Raw genomic sequence first — 12,435 nt, forward strand, 5'->3', positions numbered from 1 at the left:
AGACAATAAGACAAGGGGAAAGGAAAGACAACAGACAATAAGACAAGGGGAAAAGGAAAGAGAACAGACAATAAGACAAGGGGAAAGGAATGGCAACAGACAATAAGACAAGGGGAAAGGAAAGAGAACAGACAATAAGACAAGGGGAAAGGAAAGAGAACAGACAATAAGACAAGGGGAAAGGAAAGAGAACAGACAATAAGACAAGGGGAAAAGGAAAGAGAACAGACAATAAGACAAGGGGAAAAGGAAAGAGAACAGACAATAAGACAAGGGGAAAGGAAAGAGAACAGACAATAAGACAAGGGGAAAGGAAAGACAACAGACAATAAGACAAGGGAAAAGGAAAGAGAACAGACAAGACAAGGGGAAAGGAAAGAGAACAGACAATAAGACAAGGGGAAAGGAAAGAGAACAGACAAGACAAGGGGAAAGGAAAGAGAACAGACACTAAGACAAGGGGGAAAGGAAAGAGAACAGACAATAAGACAAGGGGAAAGGAAAGACAGCAGACAATAAGACAAGGGGAAAGGAAAGACACCAGACAATAAGACAAGGGGAAAGGAAAGAGAAGAGACAATAAGACAAGGGGAAAGGAATGACAACAAACAATAAGACAAGGGGAAAGGAAAGAGAACAGACAATAAGACAAGGGGAAAGGAAAGAAAACAGACAATAAGACAAGGGGAAGGAAAGAGAACAGACAATAAGACAAGGGGAAAGGAATGACAACAGACAATAAGACAAGGGGAAAGGAAAGAGAACAGACAATAAGACAAGGGGAAAGGAAAGAGAACAGACAATAAGACAAGGGGAAAGGAAAGAAAACAGACAATAAGACAAGGGGGAAAGGAAAGAGAACAGACAATAAGACAAGGGGAAAGGAAAGAAAACAGACAATAAGACAAGGGGAAAGGAATGACAACAGACAATAAGACAAGGGGAAAGGAAAGAGAACAGACAATAAGACAAGGGGAAAGGAAAGAAAACAGACAATAAGACAAGGGGAAGGAAAGAGAACAGACAATAAGACAAGGGGAAAGGAAAGAAAACAGACAACAAGACAAGGGGAAGGAAAGAGAACAGACAATAAGACAAGGGGAAAGGAAAGAAAACAGACAATAAGACAAGGGGAAAGGAAAGAAAACAGACAATAAGACAAGGGGGAAAGGAAAGAGAACAGACAATAAGACAAGGGGAAAGGAAAGAAAACAGACAATAAGACAAGGGGAAGGAAAGAGAACAGACAATAAGACAAGGGGAAAGGAAAGAAAACAGACAATAAGAAAAGGGGAAAGGAAAGAGAACAGACAGTAGAATTTCACCAAACACAACAGTTAAGAAGTGATGACTGTGAAGTGAAGTGAAGAAAAATAAAGAAATAATATCAGAGAACAGACGACTGATGATGAAGGCCTTTAAACCTTCTCTCTCTCTCTACCTGGTTGCCCACACCACCTCTCCCTCCTCCTCCTCTTCTCCTCCACTCCAAGCACCACTAGTTCCAATGTGATAAATCCTCCAGTGACATTTCAGCCACAGACCGCATCCCAAATGGCACCCTATTCCCTACACAGTGCACTCCTTTAGACCAAAAGTAGTGCACTAGATAGGGAATAGGGTGCCAATGGGACACAGTCACCAAGTCCCACATAAACACACTCCTCTCTCTGAAATGTCAGCGCTAAGCCGACAGGGCTGAATTAAGAACGAGCACAGCAAAGGCAGTAATGTCACCACACTTTACACTCCAACGCCATCAATCTTCATGACATTTAAGAGTTCCAACATTCCAGCCACCACTATCACACTGACTAGGACTTACAGTCCAGATCGGACAGGGGACAGAGACTGGGACAGGAAAATACATAAAAAAATCATAGCTTGCTCATATTGTTGGTAACTCAGGTGTTATGGTTTAGGACATAACACTCTTTAACCTCCTTTGAGTTAAAGTTTGGGAAGTGGGTGCTGAAAAACTCAATTAAAGTAATTGATAAATCAGGCGATTAGTGGCGTCACTCCTGCATGACGCTATTCCCTTGTCCGACCAGTGCAAACAGAGGGCTATGTTCAATCTGTCTCACTGAAGAAATGTGAAGGCCATTACTGATTGAGCTGACATATGCAGCGTTTACTGTGAACGCAGCCTCCACTCACGCGGGAATGTTGAATTTAAATTTCAATCATGCTGTAACACTGAATTTCCGCGATACGTATTGATTAGAGCCCAGAGTCATGCTATGCTTCTATCTGACGTAAGACAATGAGGTTCTATCTTATGTAAGACAAAGAGGTTCTATCTGACGTAAGACAATGAGGTTATATCTGACGTAAGGTTCTATCTGACGTAAGACAATTAGGTTTAGGGTTGTTTTGAAGCCTATATCTAGAGGATGAGTTGTGTAAAAGTCTGCTGGGTGCATTACCTTATTTTGCCTCAGGGGTACTGTAAGGTAAGAGTTAAAGATTTCCTTATGTCACTCTCGCCTTTCATTGTTGCAATGAAGAAGCTGATGAAAATTAAGATGCCTCAGCAATGATATATTATTGATGGGAGGATGTAGTACAGTTTTTACTCTTTAATCAAAGATTTTTTTGACTAATATTGCAAAGTTGGAACGGGAGCTAAATTCCATGCAACACGGGCATGTGGATGGATGCTGCAGTCCCTGTCACCAAAGTCAAAATGCAGCCTATCATAATGAAGTAGGAAACCTCACCTCCCAGGACATACAGTGCCTTGCGAAAGTATTCGGCCCCCTTGAACTTTGCGACCTTTTGCCACATTTCAGGCTTCAAACATAAAGATATAAAACTGTATTTTTTTGTGAAGAATCAACAACAAGTGGGACACAATCATGAAGTGGAACGACATTTAATGGATATTTCAAACTTTCTTAACAAATCAAAAAGTGAAAAATTGGGCGTGCAAAATTATTCAGCCCCTTTACTTTCAGTGCAGCAAACTCTCTCCAGAAGTTCAGTGAGGATCTCTGAATGATCCAATGTTGACCTAAATGACTAATGATGATAAATACAATCCACCTGTGTGTAATCAAGTCTCCGTATAAATGCACCTGCACTGTGATAGTCTCAGAGGTCCGTTAAAAGCGCAGAGAGCATCATGAAGAACAAGGAACACACCAGGCAGGTCCGAGATACTGTTGTGAAGAAGTTTAAAGCCGGATTTGGATACAAAAATATTTCCCAAGCTTTAAACATCCCAAGGAGCACTGTGCAAGCGATAATATTGAAATGGAAGGAGTATCAGACCACTGCAAATCTACCAAGACCTGGCCGTCCCTCTAAACTTTCAGCTCATACAAGGAGAAGACTGATCAGAGATGCAGCCAAGAGGCCCATGATCACTCTGGATGAACTGCAGAGATCTACAGCTGAGGTGGGAGACTCTGTCCATAGGACAACAATCAGTTGTATATTGCACAAATCTGGCCTTTATGGAAGAGTGGCAAGAAGAAAGCCATTTCTTAAAGATATCCATAAAAAGTGTTGTTTAAAGTTTGCCACAAGCCACCTGGGAGACACACCAAACACGTGGAAGAAGGTGCTCTGGTCAGATGAAACCAAAATTGAACTTTTTGGCAACAATGCAAAACGTTATGTTTGGCGTAAAAGCAACACAGCTCATCATCCTGAACACACCATCCCCACTGTCAAACATGGTGGTGGCAGCATCATGGTTTGGGCCTGCTTTTCTTCAGCAGGGACAGGGAAGATGGTTAAAATTGATGGGAAGAAGGATGGAGCCAAATACAGGACCATTCTGGAAGAAAACCTGATGGAGTCTGCAAAAGACCTGAGACTGGGACGGAGATTTGTCTTCCAACAAGACAATGATCCAAAACATAAAGCAAAATCTACAATGGAATGGTTCAAAAATAAACATATCCAGGTGTTAGAATGGCCAAGTCAAAGTCCATACCTGAATCCAATCGAGAATCTGTGGAAAGAACTGAAAACTGCTGTTCACAAATGCTCTCCATCCAACCTCACTGAGCTCGAGCTGTTTTGCAAGGAGGAATTGGAAAAAATTTCTGTCTCTCGATGTGCAAAACTGATAGAGGCATACCCCAAGCGACTTACAGCTGTAATCGCAGCAAAAGGTGGCGCTGCAAAGTATTAACTTAAGGGGGCTGAATAATTTTGCACGCCCAATTTTTCAGTTTTTGATTTGTTAAAAAAGTTTGAAATATCCAATAAATGTCGTTCCACTTCATGATTGTGTCCCACTTGTTGTTGATTCTTCACAAAAGAATACAGTTTTATATCTTTATGTTTGAAGCCTGAAATGTGGCAAAAGGTCGCAAAGTTCAAGGGGGCCGAATACTTTCGCAAGGCACTGTAATCCACGTTTCCTCTATTTTTCTTTTCTCCTCTCGCTGCATGTTGTTGTTCTATTGATTCCCTAATTAATAATTGAGAAAGTCTGCTTACTGCCCTTTAAAAATGATCCTCGCTCTCTCTCTCCTCTTCCCCATCCCCTCCTCCATATCATCCCCACATCACGCTCCTCTTCTCCTCATCTCTACCCCATCCTTCACTGCCTTCCCAACTCCCCCTTCTCTATATCCCATCCTCTACTCTCTCTCGATCCCCCTCTCATCTCTGTCTCTCTATGTGCTGATGTGGATCCTACAGTGCTGGGAAGGGTTGTTCTCTCTCTCCTCCCTCCATCTTCTCTGTCTGTATGCTGTGAAGGGTTGTTCAGGGGGAATGGGCTGCTCGCATGGCTGGTCAGCCTGGCCATACCATCCATCAGGAACACACACTGTTGTTTCAGACTTCTGGTGGGAGCTGTCTCCTTGTCTCAGACTCTCTCTCACTCTTTTCTCCTTCCTCTCTTCCCTTGCTTTCCAAAATCGCTCTCCCCTCTCTCTCTCTCTCTCTCTCTCGCTCTCTCTCCCTTTCTCTCTATCCTCTTCCTCTCTTTCTCCCACCTCTCCAAAATGTCTCTCTCTCTCCATCACTCCACCTCTCCCTTTTCTCTCTCTGAAAATGTCTCTCCATCTCTCTCCTCCTTCGTCTCTCTTGTCTCTACTGTACAACGTTGCTTGAGCACATAGCTGATAGGAATGTTCAAATCTGCTCTGGGCATTCTTCCTGTTCCTCCCAGTAAATCAGTTTCCCAAGGCTACACGATGCAGATGTCTAAAATCAGCCCTACCTAGCCTTAATTAACTTTGCTTAGACAGAAAGTCGTCATTGCCAGCATCAAATAAATTTGTCTGTCAATATTGGGTTTTGTACAATATAACAGTGTATACAAGTTTATATGTAAGTGTGATATAGGCCCCCTGCACACAATACTAGGCAGAGTTTCTAAACCCAGAGGTGCAAAATCACAAGACTTCCGGGAGCGCTTGCGAAACAGACCAAGTAGAACAGGCCGGGGTTTGGGGTTTGAGAAGTAAATAAGAGAGGTGAAAAATGATTCCTTAGTTGTACATTTTCTGAATCTAAATGCACAACCATGATTCGAGCCAGTCTCTTAAGTGGTTGAACATGTTACTCTGACCTCGTGAAAGTGACTGACTGAAACTGACACGTTTTAATTTTCGCAAAAAAACAATAACGTTATATTGAAGGATTGCCTTTGATTTGATGGCCTGCTCATGAGCAGTTTGCCGATGACGTGTTTCTACGAACGAGCTTACAAGTCACCTACAAGTGTAATTCTGGGATTTCTATCGGAGAAGCACATTCAGCTTCACATTGTACTGTCTTTGTCTAGGCCTATACTAATATCTTGTTTTAACATGGCCTCGCATTGGTCACACACCATACCCTATCTACCTTCACCATCACTATTTAAGAGCTTACATTACATATAGATCACAGGACTACAGCATCATCTAAAACAGGAATGTCCTGCCCCACATCTGTCCCTAGGTTGCGTCCCTATTCCCTACATAGTGCACTACTTTTGACCCCAGCCCTGGTCAAAGGTAATGCACTACAAAGGGAACAGGGTGGCATTTGTATAAACATTTATATTCCGCCCCAAATAAAACCCTCCGTGCTCGGACCAGAGCGGAGATAGCGCTTGACTCCATTTTATAGAATATAATCTGTTCAGTCAGAATGATAAATCTGTTGGTGCCTGTGGGTATGAGAGTACCATGCAGGTGTGTGTGTGTGCATGCTAGCGTAAGCCAATAGCAGCCACTGTTATTGCACTGCACACATCTCCTGCTTTTAACCCAGTTCATGATCCCGGGACTGGGGAGAGGTGTACAGTATGTCTCTCTCTCTCCCTCTCTCTCTCTCTGGTTCGACTGCACTCTGCGACAGAAAATTGATACGGACTGTGACTTATTTCCGAGGGTATTGATATTCGAAGTGTTTGATAGCATCGGCTGGCGTCTCTCTCTTCACGCCGCCGTTCTGTTGTGATGATGCCGGCACGCGTGTGCGTGTGAATCAGTGTGCATCACAGAGAACTTTGACTCGTGTTGAGTACACTAGAGCCTTGTTCACACTGGCAGTTTGAAGTGACCCAAATCCCATTTATTTGCATATCCGAATAGAATCTGTTCTTTGTCCTGCAGTCTGAACAGAGAAAAAGCACATGGAATCGGATATTTCAAGCCACATTTCAAACCACCTCCGTAGGTTATAAATCAGATTCAGTCAAGCTTATTGTATGATATACCTTCAGTCAAGCCTATTGAAACCATGATATACCTTCAGTCAAGCCTATTGAAACCATGATATACCTTCAGTCAAGCTTATTGAAACCATGATATACCTTCAGTCAAGCCTATTGAAACCATGATATACCTTCAGTCAAGCCTATTGAAACCATGATATACCTTCAGTCAAGCCTATTGAAACCATGATATACCTTCAGTCAAGCATTTTGAAACCATGATATACCTTCAGTCAAGCCTATTGAAACCATGATATACCTTCAGTCAAGCCTATTGAAACCATGATATACCTTCAGTCAAGCCTATTGAAACCATGATATACCTTCAGTCAAGCCTATTGAAACCATGATATACCTTCAGTCAAGCCTATTGAAACCATGATATACCTTCAGTCAAGCCTATTGAAACCATGATATACCTTCAGTCAAGCCTATTGAAACCATGATATACCTTCAGTCAAGCCTATTGAAACCATGATATACCTTCAGTCAAGCCTATTGAAACCATGATATACCTTCAGTCAAGCCTATTGAAACCATGATATACCTTCAGTCAAGCCTATTGAAACCATGATATACCTTCAGTCAAGCCTATTGAAACCATGATATACCTTCAGTCAAGCCTATTGAAACCATGATATACCTTCAGTCAAGCTTATTGTATGATATACCTTCAGTCAAGCCTATTGAAACCATGATATACCTTCAGTCAAGCCTATTGAAACCATGATATACCTTCAGTCAAGCCTATTGAAACCATGATATACCTTCAGTCAAGCCTATTGAAACCATGATATACCTTCAGTCAAGCTTATTGAAACCATGATATACCTTCAGTCAAGCCTATTGAAACCATGATATACCTTCAGTCAAGCCTATTGAAACCATGATATACCTTCAGTCAAGCCTATTGAAACCATGATATACCTTCAGTCAAGCCTATTGAAACCATGATATACCTTCAGTCAAGCCTATTGAAACCATGATATACCTTCAGTCAAGCCTATTGAAACCATGATATACCTTCAGTCAAGCCTATTGAAACCATGATATACCTTCAGTCAAGCCTATTGAAACCATGATATATCTTCAGTCAAGCCTATTGAAACCATGATATACCTTCAGTCAAGCTTATTGTATGATATACCTTCAGTCAAGCCTATTGAAACCATGATATACCTTCAGTCAAGCCTATTGAAACCATGATATACCTTCAGTCAAGCCTATTGAAACCATGATATACCTTCAGTCAAGCCTATTGAAACCATGATATACCTTCAGTCAAGCCTATTGAAACCATGATATACCTTCAGTCAAGCTTATTGAAACCATGATATACCTTCAGTCAAGCCTATTGAAACCATGATATACCTTCAGTCAAGCCTATTGAAACCATGATATACCTTCAGTCAAGCCTATTGAAACCATGATATACCTTCAGTCAAGCCTATTGAAACCATGATATACCTTCAGTCAAGCCTATTGAAACCATGATATACCTTCAGTCAAGCTTATTGAAACCATGATATACAAACAAAATTAATTATTCGTGAATTAGGGAGAGGATAGAAGATATTTTAGCAGCTTCCATTTAGTGTTTACACTTCTGTACAGCATATAGGCCTATATCTTTTCTTTTAATGCATACTTTGAGTGTGAGAACCCATTATAGCAGAAATCTAAGGGACATCTTTTTACTCTTGTGAATTCTCCCAACCTTGACAGCTTACATCCCCAGCTGTCTCACGCACATGTGCTTGCCTTTCTGCATCTGGCTCCCAGCTACCACTCACACACCTTGTTCCAGTCGGTGTAACAAGACAATCCACTGATGCACTGATGCTCTCCCATCTCCTCACGATCGCAGATCAGTCCCACCTCACACAACCCTTCTGCCTGCCCACCTGCACTCCCTAGCCCTAATGGCGTTGCTTTGTCACTGAGAGAGTGAGAGAGTTCTGTTCATCAACGACTTCTTCCAACAGCTCTTAATGTGACACCCCACCACCACCTCACCATGCTTCGTTCATTCCCACAAGGCTAACAGCTAGACCCTAGCTAGCTTAGTGCCTCAGTCCCATAGCTATATCAGGCAGAAGAGAACAATTAAATGTTAGCCTAGCGTAGCGCTTCACTCCCCTAGCTACATTCTCACACTGAGGTGTCACTAAAATATTTAGCGCCCAGGCTAACTCGACGCTACGTTAACATCCCCCTTGTTCTCTTCTGCCTAGTAGGAGTTATTGGCTTGGCAGTGGGAATCAGGGGAATCACACAGAGCCTGGTGTGTTTATAATCTAATTATTCATCTCAAATATATTTTTCTCTGCTTGATCAATGAGATGAGCTGGCTTCATCCAAAAATGGCACTTTGGTCCCTATGTAGTGTACTACTTTTGACCTGGGCCCATATTATGGCTCTGGTCAAAAGTAGTGCACTATGCAGGGAATAGGGTGCAATTTAGTAATGGCAGCTACAAAAGTAGTGCACTATATAGGGAATAGGGTGTTATTTCGAATGCACCCTCAGCAATGTTTTTCTCCTGTTGATCAATGAGATGAGCAGGAGTCTATCTATCCCAGCATGCATCAATAACAGAAAGAAGCAGTAGGTTATAGGGAGCTTTCAATCAACAACTGGCCCTGTGGGAAGATTCCAGAGGAAAAAGGGCCATAATCAGAACATAATAAAAGTCAAGTAATTTCCATTCTCTCTCTCTCTCTCTCTCTCTGTGAAATAATTTCCATTCCCCTTTTCTCACTCTGAGACGGCACTCTTTCTCTCTCGCTCTCTCTCTCTCCAAGACGCTAACATTATCTTCCATGCCCTAAGGTTGTTGCACTGCACATATTCACATCTCCACACTGTTGCTCCCTAGAGCAGAGCACGTTTTATGGTAGCATATGCTTTCACAGATCCAGGGATGAAAGTAGATTTCATTTCTTACCCGTACGGGACACCCAAGTGCGCGCAGACATTTTTGTTTATACTACAGAACTTACATGGTAGCCTACCCTGCTGACACCGACAAACAGATCAATAAATACGATGTCTGATCCATATAATCGGCCTACGAAAAGGGGTGACACAAATACAATAGGATGTCCGTCTAACCTGGAGGAGGAAATGATGAATTATTGTCCAAAAACAAACAAAAGTGATGCTGACCCAATGACAAAGACAGCGAATGTGCACACTCACTGGCGATATGGCCGATGTTCTCCACTGGTTCCAATAAGATAGGCTACTGTTTTCTCAGGTAAGTTAAGACAAATACAGATTGCAGTCTTTTCATTGTCATCTCATTACAGAAATAGCCATTTGTTTTCCAAACAGTTTTTCCGTGATTGTGTTTTATAAATATTGCGTGCCTGCCTGGGTCTCTCAGCTTTTCACTGACAGTCGCAACGCAATAATCATCTATTTAGTATTTGCATCACCCGCTACGCACATTGCCGGCCCTTCGGACACTAGGCTATGCGATTGAAAACAAGCTGCCTATGCCTTTTAATGTGTCATAAACACAACCAGTCATAATGTTTTCATCTGATTGTCAAACAATTAACAATAAGCGCTTCTGTTGACTACCCGCACACAAAACCATTTCAGCATCCTAACCCCAACAGTGCACTGTGCACCCGCAATTTGATGAATGGAAAGAGACATCTGTTACAAAACACCTACATGTGCTGTAATCAGTGGCGACCCGTCATTCAGGGCACCTGTTTTGAGCCCCACATTTTTAGCAATTTTTTTAATATATACACTACCGTTCAAAAGTTTGGAGCCACTTAGAAATGTCCTTGTTTTTGAAAGAAAAGCACACTTTTTGTCCATTAAAATAACATCAAATTGATCAGAAATACAGTGTAGACATTGTTCATGTTGTATTGTATTGTAGCTGGAAACGGCTGATTCTTAAAAACAAATATCTATATAGGAGTACAGAGGTCCATTATCAACAACCATCACTCCTGTGTTCCAAATGGCACGTTGTGTTAGCTAATCCAAGTTAATCATTTTAAAAGGCTAATTGATCATTAGAAATCCTTTTTGCAATTATGTTAGCACATCTGAAAACTGTTGTTCTGGTTAAAGAAGCAATAAAACTGGCCTTCTTTAGACTAGTTGAGTATCTGGAGCATCAGCATTTGTGGGTTCGATTACAGGCTCAAAATGTCCAGAAACAAAGAACTTCTGAAACTAGTCAGTCTATTCTTGTTCTGAGAAATGAAGGCTATGTCTTAATCGCAATTACGGATTTCCTCTTATACGCTTGTCGTCCTTTTATGTCATAATTTGTACATCTCAATTGTCAGTAGAAACCACATTTGTTTAAACAAGTCAGCCGTATCAGCTATATATTTTTTAAAGGCAGTAAATGAAGCTGAATGAACTGTTTCACTGACAGACCAGGCTCCGCTGATAGCCAGGTGTAGCAGTGGTAAGGTGTTGGGACTGCTGTTGGGACTCTGCTGTTTGTGGACACCGTTTGTCACCGTTACAGTGCAATTCATGTATTGTTTAGTGTTGTGTAGTGGCTTTGCTGACATGCATCCCACAATTTTTGTGTTTGCCCCACCAAGATTTACATGCTAAATTCGCCACTGATTGTAATGACATTCTCCGATTGTCATTAGGCATTCACTGAATTGATGCAACCACTGTTGTCCACGTGCGCCTCGGGCCACTTCATTTCAATTCAAAGGGCTTTATTGGCATGGGAAACATATGTTTACATTGTCAAAGCAAGTGAAATAGTGAAAAACAAAGTGAAATAAACAATAAAATCTCTCCCTTGTCTGTGAGCGTCTCGGCCACTCATCTCCGCTCAATTTGGAGCGTATGCCACCCGGTTTCCAATCAATTCACTCATTCTTCATGCAGCTGACATGCAGTAATGTGTAATAATGGTGTAATAATGGTGTAAAAGACTACATTTTGGGGGGCATGTTGTATTAATCGTGATAGGCTGATGTTTCACAGGTAGGGGAGACCGGGGAAGGTTGTAACACGGGACAGTTGTAACACTCTCAATATCTCCAATCAGAAACAAGCTAACATCATGTGACTCGCTGTGTACATGCGCAGTTTAGTCCTCAAACCTCATGTGAAGAAACGAGACCCTGTGATAAAATATGCAGATATTATTGACAAAAATCAGATTTTGAGGTAAGAAAGTCATTTTTGTTTTTTGGGATGGCATCACCTGTTTTGTAGTTAGATTCACTAAACTTACTTCAGGGTTATAACCCGTTTGTGTAGATATATTTGATGTAAGTTAGCAACTCTTAAAGTTTTAACATGTAGGTCAAATTGAAGCTAGCTAATGGCTGCAAGGGTCAGGGTTAGTTGTAATACGCCTAATGCGGTCTGTGGTGGATTAATAAGAATTAGTTGGGTAACATAGATAATTAAGATGTCTTATCTGCAAAATATGCTTATGTGATATACTTGTTATTAGAATATATCCCTTTGGACTCTGGTGTTGGCAGTTGTACTTATTCCCTCAGCTGGGGCTCAGTCACTTGGGGCCCAGAGAGGGGAGAATTCAGGCTTGTCTTTTACATGTCTCTGGTGCTATGCAGAATATCAGAAAGGGAAGAGGACAGGATGGAACATGGTTTTCATATGTGAATGTGTCTTTACCTATTCTTAAACCATGTGATGGGATGGCGTGATTAATGGGGAGCCAATTACTTGTATCCACAATGTCTCTGCGCAAGTCACTCCTTCCTTTGGCATTGGGGGGAGGTGTATG

The sequence above is a fragment of the Oncorhynchus mykiss genome, chromosome 13 (genome assembly GCF_013265735.2).
Source record: "Oncorhynchus mykiss isolate Arlee chromosome 13, USDA_OmykA_1.1, whole genome shotgun sequence".
Taxonomy (NCBI): Eukaryota; Metazoa; Chordata; class Actinopteri; order Salmoniformes; family Salmonidae; genus Oncorhynchus; species Oncorhynchus mykiss.